General features: G+C 45.7%; 1 protein-coding gene across 8 annotated transcripts in view; it reads right to left on the minus strand.

The window, feature by feature from the left end:
• LOC121582699 (disabled homolog 2-interacting protein-like) overlaps nucleotides 1–19,512 on the minus strand; it is a 203,612-nt gene that overhangs the window by 80,331 nt on the left and 103,769 nt on the right. Inside the window, exon 1 of one of the 8 annotated variants that reach the window (XM_041898715.2) lies at nucleotides 8,853–9,257. The exons of the other annotated variants lie outside the window; for them this stretch is intronic. The gene's annotated coding sequence lies outside the window, so the exon portion shown is untranslated. Of the gene's footprint in view, nucleotides 1–8,852; nucleotides 9,258–19,512 lie in introns of those variants that run through there. 8 annotated transcript variants of the gene reach the window in all.

The raw sequence follows: 19,512 nt of genomic DNA on the forward strand, positions 1-19,512 counted from the left end.
GAGAGACAGAATAACAACAAAAAAATCCTGAAAAATGCATGTCAAAAATGTAATAAATTGATTTGCATTTTAATGAGGGAAATAAGTATTTGACCCCTCTCCAAAACATGACTTAGTACTTGGTGGCAAAACCCGTGTTGGCAATCACAGAGGTCAGACGTTTCTTGTAGTTGGCCACCAGGTTTGCACACATCTCAGGAGGGATTTTGTCCCAACCTTCAGCTCCCTCCACATATTTTCTATGGGATTAAGGTCTGGAGACTGGCTAGGCCACTCCAGGACCTTAATGTGCTTCTTCTTGAGCCACTCCTTTGTTGCCTTGGCCGTGTGTTTTGGGTCATTGTCATGCTGAAATACCCATCCACGACCCATTTTCAATGCCCTGGCTGAGGGAAGGAGGTTCTCACCCAAGATTTGACGGTACATGGCCCTGTCCATCGTCCCTTTGATGCGGTGATGTTGTCCTGTCCCCTTAGCAGAAAAACGCCCCCAAAGCATAATGTTTCCACCTCCATGTTTGACGGTGGGGATGGTGTTCTTGGGGTCATAAACAGCATTCCTCCTCCTCCAAACACGGCGAGTTGAGTTGATGCCAAAGAGCTCCATTTTGGTCTCATCTGACCACAACACTTTCACCCAGTTCTCCTCTGAATCATTCAGATGTTCATTGGCAAACTTCAGACGGGCCTGTATATGTGCTTTCTTGAGCAGGGGGACCTTGCGAGCGCTGCAGGATTTCAGTCCTTCACGGCGTAATGTGTTACCAATTGTTTTCTTGGTGACTATGGTCCCAGCTGCCTGGAGATCATTGACAAGATCCTCCCGTGTAGTTTTGGGCTGATTCCTCACTGTTCTCATGATCATTGCAACTCCATGAGGTGAGATCTTGCATGGAGCCCCAGGCCGAGGGAGATTGACAGTTATTTTGTGTTTCTTCCATTTGCGAATAATCGCACCAACTGTTGTCACCTTGTCACCAAGCTGCTTGGCGATGGTCTTGTAGCCCATTCCAGCCTTGTGTAGGTCTACATACTTGGAGAGCTCTTTGGTTTTGGCCATGGTGGAGAGTTTGGAATCAGATTGATTGATTGCTTCTGTGGACAGGTGTCTTTTATACAGGTAACAAACTGAGATTAGGAGCACTCCCTTTAAGAGTGTGCTCCTAATCTCAGCTCGTTACCTGTATAAAAGACACCTGGGAGCCAGAAATCTTTCTGATTGAGAGGGGGTCAAATACTTATTTCCCTCATTAAAATGCAAATCAATTTATAACATTTTTGACATGCGTTTTTCGGGATTTTTTTGTTGTTATTCTGTCTCTCACTGTTCAAATAAACCTACCATTAAAATTATAGACTGATCATTTCTTTGTCAGTGGGCAAACGTACAAAATCAGCAGGGGATCAAATACTTTTTTCCCTCACTTTTTCCCTCACTGGGCTGCATGATGCGACTACAGGCTATTGATGATTTGAGAAAGTGCAAAACAAATAGCTTGCGCTCTGTTCCTTGCCTCAGGCTGTACACTCTGTTCTCTCATCAAGTGATCATATTTTCATCAGACTATTCTCAATAGAATCTTGTCATTACTAATATATAAAATTAGTTTAGATTTAGAATGGGCCATTATCAAGGAGGAACAGGGGCAGGGGAATCCATATGCACTGGAGGTTCTTTCCCAGTGGTTCATTTTCAGACCATTCCGCATGTGCTGGAAATAAATATAGTAGCAGCTGGGATCCTCCTCTTTTTATTGGCAACCATCAAAACTCTACTTTCACACAGGATTGCATATAGAAATGTCTGGGCTTATAAGAACACTTATTTCACTCCATGCATCAACCACTGTTTGAGGAGAATGCGGCCCTATTCCTAGGCTATTCAAAATCAAATACAAATTCACTATAATTGTAGGCTAACTCTGTAAGCCGCCCTGCACAATCAATGAACCAACAGCATTGCCTAGGCCTACATGTTCTCTCCCAGATTCATGGATATACATTTTGGAGCGTAGCGTAAGGTAACCAGTCCAGCCATTATGCATAATAATATAATGGCAATTACTAGAGTTTGTTTAATATTGGAGTATAGGCTAGACCAATTATGTACCAAATACATCTTAAATCTATGTTTATTTTTTATTGTTTTTCTGCCATGCGCAATATGCGGTAGGCTATTATATGTCTTATATAACAGCCTTTTCATTCAGAGTGTCTTTTTGGGCTTGGGCTCATACAGTTGAAGTCGGAAGTTTACATACACCTTAGCCAAATTCATTTAAACTCTGTTTTTCATAATTCCTGACATTTAATCCTAGTAAAAATTACCTGTCTTAGGTCAGTTAGGATCACCACTTTATTTTAAGAATGTGAAATGTCAGAATAATAGTAGAGAGAATTATTTATTTCAGCTTTTATTTCTTTCATCACATTCCCAGTGGGTCAGAAGTTTACATACACTCAATTAGTATTTGGTAGCATTGCCTTTAAATTGTTTAACTTGGGTCAAACGTTTCGGGTAGCCTTCCACAAGATTCCCACAATAAGTTGGGTGAATTTTGGCAATTTCCTTCTGACAGAACTGGTGTAACTGAGTAAGGTTTGTAGGCCTCCTTGCTCGCACACGCTTTTTCAGTTCTTCCCACAAATGTTCTATAGGATTGAGGTCAGGGCTTTGTGAAGGCCACTCCAATACCTTGACTTTGTTGTCCTTAAGCCATTTTGCCACAACTTTGGATGTATGCTTGGGGTCATTGTCCATTTGGAAGACCCATTTGCGACCAAGCTTTAACTTCCTGACTGATGTCTTGAGATGTTGCTTCAATATATCCACATAATTTTCCTTCCTCATGATGCCATCTATTTTGTGAAGTGCACCCGTCCCTCCTGCAGCAAAGCACCCCCACAGTATGATGCTGCCACCCCGTGCTTCATGGTTGGGATGGTGTTCTTCGGCTTGCAAGCATTGCCCTTTTTCCTCCAAACATAACAATGGTCATTATGGCCAAACAGTTCTATTTTTGTTTCATCAGACCAGAGGACATTTCTCCAAAAAGTACGATATTTGTCCCCATGTGCAGATGCAAATCGTAGTCTGGCTTTTTTATGGCGGTTTTGGAGCAGTGGCTTCTTCCTTGCTGAGCGGCCTTTCAGGTTATGTCGATATAGGACTCGTTTTACTGTGGATATAGATACTTTTGTACCTGTTTCCTCCAGCATCTTCACAAGGTCCTTTGCTGTTGTTCTGGGATTGATTTGCACTTTTCGCACCAATGTACGTTCATCTCTAGGAGACAGAACGCATCTCCTTCCTGAGCAGTATGACGGCTGCGTGGTCCCATGGTGTTTATACTTGCTTACTATTGTTTGTACAGATGAACGTGGTCCCTTCAGGCATTTGGAAATTGTTCCCAAGGATGAACCAGACTTGTGGAGGTCTACAATTCTTTTTCTGAGGTCATGGCTGATTTCTTTTGATTTTCCCATGATGTCAAGCAAAGAGTTTGAAGGTAGGCCTTGAAATACATCCACAGGTATACCTCCAATTGACTCAAATGATGTAAATTAGCCTATCAGAAGCTTCTAAAGCCATGACATCATTTTTGAATTTTCCAAACTGTTTAAAGGCACAGTCAACTTAGTGTATGTAAACTTTTGAACCACTGAAATTGTGATACAGTGAATTATAAGTGAAATAATCTGTCTGTAAACAATTGTTGGAAAATTTACTTGTGTCATGCTCAAAGTAGATGTCCTAACCGACTTGCCAAAACTATAGTTTGTTAACAAGAAATTTGTGGAGTGGTTAAAAACGAGTTTTAATGACTCCAACCTAAGTGTATGTAAAGTTCCGACTTCAACTGTACATACGCTATATATACAAAACTATGTGGAAACCGCTGTTTACAGGCCTATGCGTATCTAATATGTGTATGGGTGTTTTGAATGAATCATCACCTTAGAAGGCACTGTCCATCCCAACGACCCTGTTTTCCACTCAGTTTCAACCTGTTGTTGAACTGTTTCAAATTGATCGATCACAGTGAGGTGAGTTTTAAAAGCATGATACTGTTTTGATTTAAAGTGTTTGATGTGATTTTCGATTCCATTTGCATTGATGTGAGAGTGGTTAGAGGGACAATAGAGCGCTGCCTTCAGAATGTGCCTTCATCATGACAGCAACAATGTCCTCATACTGACAAGGGTTCCAGAACGCCAGTCTAAATCAACCAGTGACCTCACAGCACAGAGGTGGCGGGAGCGGTGGCCAGTCATCTGATTTCTGTTAGTGCTGGGCTGGCTGCCCCCTACATACACCACAGAGACTCTCTGATTTTCGATTGCATTTGCATTGATGTCGGAGGGACAATAGAGCGCTGAGTACCAGGCCATTAGTGACCTGATGGTCGTTAGCGAGTTGGGTACTACCAACACATGTCCAGAGTGCCTAAGAGGATATTACCGTGACTCAACGGTCAAGTGGAATTTGACTGCGGTCATGATTTATGACTGCCTGTGTGGGGGTAATACAGTCACCGCAACAGCCCTAGATCCAAGCATCATGAGTATGCGCTCAGTGCTGGGCAAACTTTTTTCATTTTTTATTCTGTGATTCTAGTGACCAGGCTGCTTAGTTTTACACTTGTCTGTGTGCGTTTGTTTGTCTATCAATATGTCTTTGTGTGTGTGTGCGTGCCTTTCCATTTCTGTGTGTGTGTGTCTGTGTTTGTCTGTGTGTGTGTGTGTGCGTGCATTCCTGCCTGCATGTCTGACCATCTGTCTACCCCATGCCTCTGGATGTCCTTCCTCCTTCCCCCAGGTGTGTGGACTTCTAACCCCCAGCAGAGTGCCCCCAGGCTGGGAAAGAATAGCCCTCTGAGTTCCCTCCGTCTGACTAAAGCACTGTGGATCTGATCTGCTTCATCAGCTCTCAGTAAATCAATTGACATGAGAGAGATGGGCTATGACAGGATAATTACAGAGAGAGGGAAGGATGGAGGGAGGGAGGAGGGAGGGAAGTGAGAGGGATGGGGGAGAGAGGCAGGAAAGAAGGGAGGGAGGTAGCGGGGGGAGAGACGGGAGGGAAGGAGGAGGGAGGGAGGGATGTGGGATAGAGTGAGGGAGTGTAGAACATTAACTGATGTTCTCTCGCTCTCTTCATTCCTCCATCGGTCTGCTTTTCTCCTGATCTGAGCTGCTTTCTCTCTCTCTCTCTCTCTCTCTCTCTCTCTCTCTCTCTCTCTCTCTCTCTCTCGCTCTCTCTCTCCCTCCCCCTCTCTCTCTCTCTCCAGACCAACACATTCAAGCAATACATTAATTCACATCAAAGTGAATACCTCTTTTCCTTCATAGAAAATAATGTATCATTAGTATGAACAGCCCTCCTCTCATACCACGCTCCCTCTTTAATCCCCCTCTCTCTCGACATCTATCATTTCATTTAAAAATGGCACTCACCCTGTATATAGCTTCCTTTCTTATATCTCGTGTTTACATTTCGTTTTTTATTAGTTATACTATTTTAATATTGATTACTGCACTGTCGGGTAGAGCATGCAAGTTAAGCATTTGACAAATAAAACTTGAACTTGAAAACTTGGTAGGCTATTCCGAATGCGCACAAAATATACCAAAACATATACAATTGTACTTTCACTTTTCATCTCTCTCATCTACAATCCATCTTCTTTGCTTTCCTCTCTCTCTCTCTCTCTCTCTCTCTCTCTCTCTCTCTCTCTCTCTCTCTCTCTCTCTCTCTCTCTCTCTCTCTCTCTCTCTCTCTCTCTCTCTCTCTCTCTCTCTCTCTCTCTCTCTCTCTCTCTCTCTCTCTCTCTCTCTCTCTCTAATCTCCACCTCTCCCCATGTTCACACCATCTCTCCTTTGCTCATTCTGCAACTGTATGTGTAAGGTTGTGAAAATGACTGACGGCTCTTTCTCTCACACTCCCATCTTCTAACATTGGTAAACAAACACACACGTGCACTCACATTCATATGCATATACTCTTGTGAACACACACATGCACTTGCACGCACATGCACACACACGTACGCACACACACACACCTGCCAACAATTAAGATGTACAGCGTCTCCCCTCTAGCTCTGATTAATGTGTAAGCTACTGTACAGATTCATCACATACATTGTTCTGTAGTCTACTGTCAGCGTCCAGTGTAAACATATATCTGTTACATATATTTGGAGAGAAACAACACTGAATTAAACTATGTTAGTGGTGAATGGCAAACGATGTTGATGATAGTCCATGAAACTATACTGTTAGTGAATGGCAGACGATGTTGATGATAGTCTGGAGGGCAACACAGAAAACAACACTACCAGCTGACCTCTCCTCTCCTCTCCTCTCCTCTCCTCTCCTCTCCTTTACTCAACCCTCTCATTGTCACGCCCTGGCTCTGGGGACTATGTTATGTTGAGCCAGGGTGTGTAAGTCTATGTTTTGTATATCTATGTTGGCCTGAGTGACTCCCAATCAGAGGCAACGAGTGTCAGCTGGTTGTCTCTGATTGGGAGCCATATTTAACTATCGGTCTTTTCACTTTGTGTTGTGGTTTCTTGTTCCTTTTGGTTTGTGTGTATCGAAGGACTTCACGTTTCGTTCGTTGTTTTGATCGGGTGATCTGTTTAATAAATAATATGTATGCATTCAACGCTGCGCATTGGTCCTCCTCCTTAAGCGAACTTGACAGAAGAAACCACCAAGAATGGACCAAGCAGCGTGAAGAGGAGAGAGGAAGGACCTGGGATCAGGGGAGTAGGAGTTTCGGCTGGGCCACGCTAAGTGAAGAGGAGAGAGGCTGGTCTATGAAGCAATGGATCGAGAGTCTGGCGAGAGCTAGGGAGGCCTGGTCCACGGGGAGGAGAGAACCCCAGAAAATTTTTAGGGGGGGGCTCACGACGTGGACGACGGGGCAGCAGGAGGCCGCGATGGAGCGGTCCAGCGGGTGTGGAAGAGGAGGCCGCCAGGTTAAGGGGGCCACTGGTCACAGAGGAGAGGGAAAGTGTGGAGGCACGGCGAGAGGTACTGGGGGTGTATTACCAGTCCGGTCCGGCCCGTTCCTGATCCCTGCATAGGGCCAGTGGCGTGTGTCCCCAGTACGGTTCGGCCTGTTCCTGCCTCTCGCACCGAGCCGGTGGTGCGCGTCGTCAGCCCTGTCCGGCCCGTTCCTGCTCTCCGTACCAAGTCGGTGGTGCGCGTCGCCAGCCCGGTCCGGCCCATTCCTGCTCTCCGCACCAAGTCTGTGGTGCGCGTCGCCAGCCCAGTCCGGCCCATCCAAGCTTCCCGCACCAAGCCAGTGGTGTGCGTCGTCAGTCCGGCACGGCCCGTGCCTGCTCTCCGCACCAAGTCTATGGTGCGTTTCGTCAGCCCGGTCCGGCCCGTTCCTCCTCCACGCATCAAGCCAGGGGTGTGCGTCGTCAGTCCAGCACAACCCGTGCCGGGGTCATGTCCGGAGCCGGATCCGCCGCCGAGGCGGAGTGCCCACCCGGTCCCTCCCCTGTTGTGGTTGTTTGGCGCGGCCGGAGTCCGCGCCTTTGGGGGGGGGGTACTGTCACGCCCTGGCTCTGGGGACTATGTTATGTTGAGCCAGGGTGTGTAAGTCTATGTTTTGTATATCTATGTTGGCCTGAGTGACTCCCAATCAGAGGCAACGAGTGTCAGCTGGTTGTCTCTGATTGGGAGCCATATTTAACTATCGGTCTTTTCACTTTGTGTTGTGGTTTCTTGTTCCTTTTGGTTTGTGTGTATCGAAGGACTTCACGTTTCGTTCGTTGTTTTGATCGGGTGATCTGTTTAATAAATAATATGTATGCATTCAACGCTGCGCATTGGTCCTCCTCCTTAAGCGAACTTGACACTCCTCTCCTCTACCCTACCCTACCCTACCCTACCCTCTCCTCTCCTCTACCCTCCCCCCAGACAGACTGGGACAGAAAGGGAGAGGGAACAGACAGATATTGGGAATTAGCTCAACCAGTAACAGTAGCATTTCCCGTCATCTCCTCCTTTCCTCTCCTGGATGAAAGAGACAGTGTCTCTGTAAATTAAATTAGCGGTCACTCTCCTCTCCAGCGGTATCCATAGCATTCTCTCTGTTACCCTGCTAGGGGTCAACGGGGCATCATGACAGCGATAATGACCTCATACTGACGAGGGTTCTAGAACGGCAGCCCAACCAGTTACCTCACGGCGGTGGCCAGTCATCTGATTTCTGTTAGTGCTGGAGAGGCTGACGACTGCTGGCTGCCCCCTACATACACAACAGAGACTCTCTCTCTCTCTTTCTCTCTCTCTCTCTCTCAGACCTTCTTGCTTATCAGACAGCAAGAAGGTGTTGGTTCATGTGACTCATACAGTACAATAGATGAGTATGTAATTCCATAACAAGAGCTGACTCCAGATCAGTGCATGTTCAATAACACTGTACTATACACTACACTGTTTACAGTAACACCTAGTTCTAGAGCAACTAACAGAGAGAGGATCATTACATTCCTCATTGAGTTATTATGTTTCTAGATATTTTATTTGGCAACCTAAAATGATATCTTGCCATGCCAATAAAGTTAATTGAAATTAATTGAATTGAGAGAGAGGACAGCGCACAAAAAGAGGATGGAGGCTGGCATAAAGCTTGGGATCTCAATATAACCCCTTCTCCCTTTTATGTCCCTAATTTGTTTCAATACACACATACACACTGATATAAACACACCATTGAAAGCCCAGCCCTAACACACACACATACACACACACACACACACACACACACACACACAGCAGTGTGAGTGACATGAAAAGCAGCAGAACACAGAACACAGAACACTCACCAGGCATGGTCAGAATTCCTCAGAACAATTGCACAAGGCTGGCAGATAAACAGAGAGAGAGAGAGAGAGAGAGACTGATTGTGCCAGAGAGAATAAAACAAGGGAGGACCGGAGGAGTTCTTTCTCAAAGCTCCATTTTCTCTTCCCACTGCCGAATGCTTGCTCCTTCTGTCTGTTTTCCTTGTGGCTCTTCCTCCTTCTCTCTCTCCCCCTCTCTTTATGCTGATGCTGCTTCGAGGCGAGGGGCGGAGAATCCGTGATACAATGCTCTCACACGCTCTAACTTCTCTCCCTTCTCTCTCTCTCTCTGGTTTTCTTTTTGCTCCCTCTCTCTATCTCCTGTCTCTCTCTTTATCGTTATATTGGCTGTCCTACTTCCTGTGCCCTCTCTGAAATGGGACACAGCCTCTCCTCTCCTCCCTATCTCTCTCTGCCTGTGTGTGTGTAAGTGTGCCCAACGCCCGTAAACAATGCTCAGAGCAGGGGACCTTGCAGGCTTTTCTCTCTCTTTGTAGTCAGAGTCACATCACAGCCCGGCCCCAGGGATCAGGTCATAGTGATGAATAGTGTTTATTTTAGTGATCTCGCTCTCTCGCTCTCTCTCTCTCTCTCTCTCTCTCTCTCTCTCTCTCTCTCTCTCTCTCTCTCTCTTAGCGTGATTAACTGTCACCCCCCTTTTCCCTCTCTCCGTGTGCAGCGGGAGGAGTGTGTGTGTGGGTAGTGCAGCCTGGATCTACCCCCAGTGTCTTCAATGTGTGTGTATTTTAATTTTAATTTGATTAGGATCCCCATTAGCTGTTGCGAAAGCAGCAGCCACTCTTCCTGGGGTCCACACCAAACATGAAACATGACATAATACAGAACATTAATAGACAAGAACAGCTCAAGGACAGAACTACATCAATTTAAAAAAGGCACACGTAGCCTACCTATTAATACATACACACAAACTATCTAGGTCAAATAGCGCGTTGTGCCGTGAGGTGTTGCTTTATCTGTTTTTTGAAAAAAGGTTTGCTGTTCATTTGAGCAATATGAGATGGAAGGGAGTTCCATGCAATAATGGCTTTATATAATACTGTACGATTCTTGAATTTGTTCTGGATTTGGGGACTGTGAAAAGACCCCTGGTGGCATGTCTGGTTTCTTATAAAAATAAGAAGTGATGCAGTCAGTCTCTCCTCAACTCTTAGCCAAGAGAGACTGGCATGCATCGTATTTATATTAGCCCTCTGATTACAATGAAGAGCAAGATGTGCTGCGCTGTTCTGGGCCAGCTGCAGCTTAACTAGGTCTTTCCTTGCAGCACTCGACCACACAACTGGATGATAATCAAGATAAGACAAAAATAGAGCCTGCAGGACTTGCTTTTTGGAGTGTGGTGTCAAGAAAGCAGAGCATCTCGTTATTATGGACAGACCTCTCCCCATCTTTACAACCATTGAATCTTTATGTTTTGACCATGACAGTTTACAATCTAAGGTAACACCAACTAATTTAGTCTCCTCAACTTGCTCAACAGCCACACCATTCGATACCAGATTCAGCTGAGGTCTAGAACTTAGGGAATAATTTGTACAAAATACAATGCTCTTAGTTTTAGAGATGTTCAGGACCAGTTTATTACTGGCCACCCATTCCAAACCAGACTGCAACTCTTTGTTAAGAGTTTCAGTGACTTCATTAGCTGTGGTTGCTGATGCGCATATGGTTTAATCATCATACATTGACTCACATACATTGTTAAATGCCAGTGGCAGGTCGTTGGTAAAAATTGAAAAGAGTAGATGGCCTAGAGAGCTGCCCTGCGGTACACCACATTTTACATGTTTGACATTAGAGAAGATTCCATTAAAGAAAACCCTCTGAGTTCAATTAGATAGATAGCTCTAGATCCACGATATGGCAGAGGTTGAAAAGCAATAACACATACAGTAACAGTCGAAAGTTTGGACACACCTACTCATTCCAGGGTTTTTCTTTATTTTTACAATTTTCTACATTGTAGAATAATAGTGAAGACATAAAAACTGTGAAATAACACATATGGAATCATGTAGTAACCAAAACAGTGTTAAACAGATCAACATATGTTTTATATTTGAGATTCTTCAAAGTAGCCACCCTTTGCCTTGATGACAGCCTTGCACACGTTTGGCATTCTCTCAACCAGCTTCATGAGGTAGTCACCTGGAATGCATTTCAATTAACAGGTGTGCCTTCTTAAAAGTTAATTTGTGGAATTTATTTCCTTCTTCATGCATTTGAGCCAATCAGTTGTGTTGTGACATGGTAGAGGTGGTATACAGAAGATAGCCCTATTCGGTAAAAGAGCAAGTCCATATTATGGCAAGAACAGCTCAAATAAGCAAAGAGAAATGACAGTCCATCATTACTTTAAGACAGGAGGGTCAGTCAATCCGGAACATTTCAAGAACTTTGAACGTTTCTTCAAGTGCAGTTGCAAAAACCATCAAGCGCTATGATGAAACTGGCTCTCATGAGGACCACCACAGGAAAGGAAGACCCAGAGTTACCTCTGCGGCAGAGGATATGTTCATTAGAGTTACCAGCCTCAGAAATTGCAGCCCAAATAAATGCTTCACAGAGTTCAAGTCACAGACACATCTCAAAATCAACTGTTCAGAGGAGATTGCGTGAATCAGGCCTTCATGGTCAAATTGCTGAAATGAAACCACTACTAAAGGACACCAATAAGAGGAAGAGACTTGTTTGGGCCAAGAAACACGAGCAATGGACATTAGACCAGGCGGCAGGTAGCTTAGTGGTTAAGAGCGTTGTGCCAGTAACCGAAAGGTCGCTGCTTTTAATCCCCGAGCCGACTAGGTGAAAAATCTGTCGATGTGCCCTTGAGCAAGGCACTTAACCCTAATTGCTCTGGATAAGAGCGTCTGCTAGATGACTAAAATGTAGAAATCTGTCCTTTGATCTGATTAGTCCAAATTCGAGATTTTGGTTCCAACCGCCATGTCTTTGTGAGACGCAGAGTAGGTGAACTGAGGAACGCTGCCTTCCAAGAAGCTACTGTTGCCACTTCCTATAGGCAAGGACTCTAGCCAGGGTTAGGGATGGAGATAGCTGTAGGCTGGGGATAGCACTGGGGCTAAGCCTATACAGTAGCATACAAAAAGTGGAACTCATTGCTAAATACTTACCTAAAACCTAAATATACAGTACATCCTACATCAAATCACTTGTAAAATTCCACAGATGCTTTCAGGTACAATTTTGTTGCTGTGAAATGTCCACTATACCTGCTGCATCCCAGATGAAAGAGCAGTTATTTAGTCTAAATGCTATTGAGGAGGTTCTGAATGCCTTTGGCTAAAGCTCTGTAAAGCATCCACACAAGCCAGACACCAATAAGTGCAGTTGCTATTCATACCCAACACAGCTATAATACACTCAACCACTTTCTTTCTCTCCACTGTATGTCTCTCAGAGTTTGCATAAGGGATTTCATATAAGCCTACGCTGTCTCATAAGAAGAAGAGAGAGGTGAAAGAGCTGATGGTAGAACTATGGTAACTAAACACACAGATAGAGACAGTAGGTAATGTAGTTCAGTGGCAGAGCTGGAAGAGAGAGGGAGAGAGGAGTGAGAAAAATAGAGGGGTGGAGAGGAGAGAAAGGAATAGAGAGGAAGAGACAGTGAGAGAAGCAGAGCTTGACAGAGATGTGTAGAGAGAGCGATGAGAGAGAGAGATGGAGGGAGAGACGGAGAGAATGAGACAGGGATAAAGAGAGAAGAGAAGAGGGAAATGAATAGGGATAAAAAGAGAGAGGGAGAGAGGGAGAGAGGGAGAGAGGGAAAGAGAGGGAGAGGGAGAGAGGGAGAGAGGGAGAGAGAGAGAGAGGGAGAGAGGGAAAGGTAGGTAGGCAAACATGATGCAGCCATCCAGCCACCTTGTTAAACAGTGTTTGTCTCTAACTGGGACACACTGTATCAGTGGAGCTGTACTGTGCTCTCCCTCTCCCTCTACCTCTCTCTCTCGCTCTCTCTCTCCCTCTCTCTCTCTCTCTCTCTCTCTCTCCCTCCCTCTCCCTCTCCCTCTCCCTCTCCCTCTCTCTTTCCCTCTCCTGCTCTCTCTCCCTTTCTTTCAAAACACACACACATGCAGACCCGAATGCACACACACACACACTGTCGTGTGTCACATCCGAGAAAGAGATGGATATTAAAAATAAGAGAGGGAGAGAGAGAGCGAGAGAGAGAGAGTGAGAGAGAGAGAGAGAAATGGAAAAAGAGAGATTGAGAAACCATCATTAGACAAAAACTGACACATTTCCTTGAGATTTTGTTTTGCCTCAGTATCCTCAAGCTTTTTTAAGTGGAAAGCAATTAAAGAGCCACTTCCCTTCTCCTTCCAAAGGGCACGGCTGTCTGGCATGCTAAAAGGAGAGGGGGGCGAGAGGGGGACGAGAGGGGGGCGAGGGAGGGACGAGAGGGGGACGAGAGGGGGACGAGAGGGGGACGAGAGGGGGGCGAGGGAGGGGACGAGAGGGGGACGAGAGGGGGACGAGAGGGGGGCGTGAGGGGATGAGAGGGGAACGAGAGAGCGGCGAGAGGGAGGCGAGAGGGGGACAAGAGGGGAACGAGAGGGAGGCGAGATGGGGATGAGAGGGGGGCGTGAGGGGGTTGAGAGGGGAACGAGAGAGGGGCGAGAGGGAGGCGAGAGGGGGACAAGAGGGGAACGAGAGGGAGGCGAGATGGGGATGAGAGGGGGGCGTGAGGGGGATGAGAGGGCACGTAAAAAACACCAACAATTTAGCATGTTGTTTTCCCTGCTATGTCCTATTTCTGATGTTTGAACTCATTATGAAAGACAGGAAACTCTGCTAAGTGGTTATCTCCTCTTCTCTTCTACCAGTGTAGATATGACTCTCTGATTTAGGCAAGGAGCCTGGCGTGATGGCGCTGCAGAGATGGATAGCTGCCATCTTACGGGCTCCTGACCAATTCTGCTATCAAAACAGCGATCTCTAACATCGATTTGGATGAAGATTTCTACTTCAGCGAGTCGGCAGCTGTGGATGTGCTGCTCATCCCGTACCAAGCCTGAATCCCGGGACTCGAAAGAGGAAGAGACGGCGCCAGAGAGGCAAACGATTGGCTCCCTGACCAGACTACATCAACGAGTAAATAAACTGCCTCTACCCTCCGTTCTATTGCCGACTGTACAATCCCTAGAGAACAAACTGGACGAGCTCCATTCGAGACTATCCTATCAACAGGACCTGAAGAACTGTAATATCCTATGTTTCTTGGAGTCGTGGCTGAACAAGGACATGGATAATATACATCCAGCTGGTTTTTCTATGCATCGTCAAGACCGAACGGTAGCTTCGGGTAAGGTTAAGGGGGAGGTGTGTGTCTCTTTGTTAACAACAGCTGGTGCGCGATCTCTAATGTTAAGGAAGTCTCGAGGTTTTGCTCACCTGATAAACTGCAGACCATACTTTTTACCAAGAGAGTTTTCATCTATATTTTTCATAGCTGTCTATTTACCACCACAAACCGATGCTCGCGCTAAGACTGCACTCAACGAGCTGTATAGGGCCATAAGCAAACAAGAAAATGCACATCCAGAGGAGGCGCTCCTAATGGCTGGTGATTTTAATGCAGGGAAACTTAAATCTGTCTTACCTAATTTTTACCAGCATGTCACCTAGATCACCGTTACTCCACACACAAAAAATGCATACAAAGCTCTTCCTCTCCCTCAGTTTAGCAAATCTGACCATAACTCTATCCTCCTGATTTCTGCTTACAAGCAAAAATTCAAACAGGAAGTACCAGTGACGCGCTCAATACAGAAGTGGTCTGATGAAGCGGATGCTAAGCTACAGGACTGTTTCACTAGCACAGACTGGAAATGTTCCGGGATCCATTTGATAACATTGAGGACTTTACCACATCAGTTACAGACTTCACTAATAAATGCATCAACGACATCGTCCCCACAGTGACCGTATGTACATATCACCAACAGAAGCTTGGATTATAGGCAACATCCACACTGAGCTAAAAGCTAGAGCTGCAGCTTTCAAGGAGCGGGACACTAATCCGGATGCTTATAAGAAATCCCACACGACCTCCGATGAGTCATCAAACATGTCAAAACGTCAATACAGGACTAAGATCGAACCCTACTACACCTGCCCTGATGCTCGCAGGATGTGGGAGGGCTTGCAAACTATCACGGATTACAAAGCGAAACCCAGCCGCGAGCTGCCCAGTGACACGAGTCTACCAGACTTGCTAAATTCCTTCTATGCTTGCTTCGAGGCAACCAACACTGAACCATGCATTAGAGCACCAGCTGTTCCGGACAACTGTGTGACCTCGCTGTCCGTAGCCGCTGTGAGTAAGACCTTTAAACAGGTTAACATTCACAAGGACGTGGGGCCAGGTGGATTACCAGGACGCGTCCTCAGAGCATGCGCTGACCAGCTAGCAAGTGTCTTCACTGACATTCTCAACCTCTCTCTGACCCAGTCTGTAATACCTACATGTTTCAAGCAGACCACCATAGTCCCTGTGCCCAAGAACGCCAAGGTAACCTGTCTAAATGACTATCGCTCATAGCACTCACATCTGTAGCCATGCAATTCTTTGAAAGGCTGGTCATGGCCCACATCAACACCATCATCCCAGACACCCTGGACCCACTCCAATTCTAATACCGCCCCAACATATCCACAAATGACACAATCTCTACTGCACTCCACACTGCCCTCTTCCACCTGAACAAGAGGAACACCTACGTGAGAATGCTGTTCATTGACAATAGCTCAGCGTTCAACACCATAGTGCCCTCCAAGATCTGGGACTGAACACCTCCCTCTGCAATTGGATCCTGGACTTCCTGATGGGCCACCCCCAGGTGGTGAAGGTTGGCAACAACATATCCGCAATGCTGACCCTCAACACAGGGCACCTCAGGGGTGCGTGATTAGTCCCCTCCTGTGCTCCCTGTTCACCCACAACTGCATGGCAGTGCACGACTCCAACACCATCATTAAGTTTGCTGACGACACGATGGTCGTTGGCCTGATCACCGATGACAATGAGACAGCCTATAGGGAGGAGGTCAGTGACCTAGCAGTGTGGTGCCAGGACAACAACCTCTCCCTCAAGTTCAGCAAGACAAAGGAACTGATCGTGGACTACAGGAAACAGAGGGCCGAGCATGCCCCCATGCATATTGACAGGGCTGTAGTGGAACGGGTCGAGAGCTTCAAGTTGCTCAGTGTCCACATCAATAAGGACCTATCATGGTCCAAACACACCAACAAAGTCATGAAGAAGGCAAGACAACGCCTCTTCCCCCTCAGGAGTGAAAAGTTTTGGCATGGACCCTCAGATCCTCAAAAAGTTCTACATGTGCACCATTGAGAGCATCTTGACTGGCTGCATCACCGCTTGGTATGGCAACTGCTTGGCATCCGACCGCAAGGCGCTACAGAGGGTAGTGCGTACGGGACAGTACATCACTGGGGCCGAGCTCCCTGCCATCCAGGACCTCTATACCAGGCAGTGTCAGAGGAAGGCCCTAAAAATTGTCAAAGACTGCAGCCACCCAAGTCAAACACTGTTCTCTCTACCGATGCACCAAGTCTGGAACCAACAGGAGCCTGGACAGCTTCTACCCCCAAGCTATAAGACTGCCAAATAGTTAAATAGTTAACCAATAGCTACCCGGACTATCTGCATTGACCCTTTTTTGCACTAACTCTTTTGACTCATCACATACGGTGCTGCCACTGTTTATTATCTACCCTGTTGCCTAGTCACTTTATCCCTAGCTATAGCCCCGTGTAGCTCAGTTGGTAGAGCATGGCGCTTGCAAAGCCAGGGTTGTGGGTTTGATTCCCACGAGGGGCCAGTATGAAAAAAAAAATGTATGCACTCACTAACTGTAAGTCACTCTGGATAAGAGCGTCTGCTAAATGACTAAAATATGTACAGTTGAAGTCGGAAGTTTACATACACCTTAGCCAAATACATTTGAACTCAGCTTTTCACAATTCCTGACATTTAATCCTAAAAAAAATCCCTGTTTTAGGTCAGTTAGGATCACCACTGTGTGAAATGTCAAATAATAGTAGAGAGAATTATTTATTTCAGTTTTTATTTATTTCATCACATTCCCAGTGGGTAGCATTGCCTTTAAATTGTTTAACTTGGGTCAAACATTTCGGGTAGCCTTCCACAAGCTTCCCACAATAAGTTGTGTGAATTTTGGCAATTTCCTCCTGACAGAACTGGTGTAACTGAGTAAGGTTTGTAGGCCTCCTTGCTCGTACACGCTTTTTCAGTTCTGCCCACAAATGTTCTATAGCATTGAGGTCAGGGCTTTGTGATGGCAACCCCAATACCTTGACTTTGTTGTCCTTAAGCCATTTTGCCACAACTTTGGAAGTATGCTTGGGGTCATTGTCCATTTGGAAGACCCATTTGCGACCAAGCTTTAACTTCCTGACTGATGTCTTGAGATGTTGCTTCAATATCTCCACATAATTTTCCTTCCTCATGATGCCATCTATTTTGTGAAGTGCACCAGTCCCTCCTGCAGCAAAGCACCCCCACAGCATGATGCTGCCACCCCTGTGCTTCACGGTTGGGATGGTGTTCTTCGGCTTGCAAGCCCCCTTTTTCCTCCAAACATAACGATGGTCATTATGGCCAAACAGTTCTATTTTTGTTTCATCAGACCAGAGGACATTTCTCCAAAAAATACGATCTTTGTCCCCATGCGCAGTTGCAAACCCTAATCTGGCTTTTTTATGGCAGTTTTGGAGCAGTGGCTTCTTCCTCGCTGAGCGGCCTTTCAGTTTATGTTGCTATAGGACTCGTTTTACTGTGGATATAGATACTTTTATACTTGTTTCCTCCAGCATCTTCACAAGGTCCTTTGCTGTTGTTCTGGGATTGATTTGCACTTTCCGCACCAAAGTACGTTCATCTCACAGAACGCATCTCCTTCCTGAGCGGTATGACGGCTGCGTGGTCCCATGGTGTTTATACTTGCATATTATTGTTTGTACAGATGAATGTGGTACCTTCAGGCGTCTGGAAATTGCTCCCAAGGATGAACCAGACTTGTGGAGATCTAAGATTTTTTTTCTGAGGTCATGGCTGATTTCTTTTGATTTTCCCATGATGTCAAGCAAAGAGGCACTGAGTTTGAAGGTTGGCCTTGAAATACATCCACAGGTACACCTCCAATTGACTCAAATGATGTCAATTAGCCTATCAGAAGCTTCTAAAGCCATGACATAATTTTCTGGAATTTCCTAAGCTGTTTAAAGGCACAGTCAACTTAGTGTATGTAAACTTCTGACCCACTGGAATTGTGATACAGTGAATTATAAGTGAAATAATCTGTCTGTAAACAATTGTTGGAAAAATTACTTGTGTCATGCACAAAGTAGATGTCCTAACCGACTTGCCAAAACTATAGTTTGTTAACAAGAAATTTGTGGAGTGGTTGAAAAACGAGTTTTAATGACTCCAACCTAAGTGTATGTAAAGTTCCGACTTCAACTGTACATACGCTATATATACAAAACTATGTGGAAACCGCTTCAAATTAGTGGATTCTGCTATTTCAGCCACACCTGTTGCTAAAATCGAGCACACAGCCACGCAATCTCCATAGACAAGCATTGGCAGTAGAATGGCCTTACTGAAGAGCTCAGTGACTATCAACGTGGCACCGTCATAGGATGGCACCTTTCCAACAAGTCAGTTCGTCAAATTTCTGCCCTGATAGAGCTGCCCCAGTCAACTGTAAGTGCTGTTATTGTTAAGTGGAAACCAGTGGCGGCTGCTGAGGGGAGGACGGCTCATAATAATGGCTGGAACGGAGTGAATGGAATGGCATCAAACACATGGAAACAATGTGTTTGATGTATTTGATACCATTCCTCAACCCCATCGGACACCTTTGGGATGAATTGGAATGCCGTCTGCGAGCCAGGCCTAATCGCCCAACATCAGTGCCCGACCTTACTAATGCTCTTGTGGCTGAATGGAAGCAAGTCCCCGCAGCACTGTTCCAACATCTAGTGGAGAGCCTTCCGATAAGAGTGGAGGCTGTTATAGCAGCAACGGGGGGACCAACTCCATATTAATGCCCATGATTTTGGAATGAGATGTTCGATGAACAGGTGTCCACATACTTTTGTTCATGTAGTGTATCTACCTAAATTACCTCATACCCCTGCACATTGACTCGGTACTGGTACCCTGTGTATATAGCCAAGTTATCGTATCTCATTGTGTATTTATTCCTTGTGTTATTATTTTTCTATTCTTTCTCTGTTTTCTCTCTGCATTGTTGGGAAGGGTCCGTAAGTAAGCATTTCACTATTAGTCTACACCAGTTGTTTACGAAGCATGTGACAAATACAATTTGATTTGATTGATTTGTCAGAGAGCACCATCTGGGCTGTCACATCTACTGAGCTCTATATAATCATCTGGAGGAGCTGGGGTTCGGCTGGTGTGTGTGTGAGTGTGTCTGTATGAGGATTAATGAGTGTGTGTGAGCAGTCCTTTCAGAGCGCTGTCCGTTTGATTCCTCTGATGGTGTGTTCAGTATTCAGATCACACCCAGGCCCTCTCTATTAG

The sequence above is a fragment of the Coregonus clupeaformis genome, chromosome 15, assembly GCF_020615455.1.
Source record: "Coregonus clupeaformis isolate EN_2021a chromosome 15, ASM2061545v1, whole genome shotgun sequence".
Classification (NCBI taxonomy): Eukaryota; Metazoa; Chordata; class Actinopteri; order Salmoniformes; family Salmonidae; genus Coregonus; species Coregonus clupeaformis.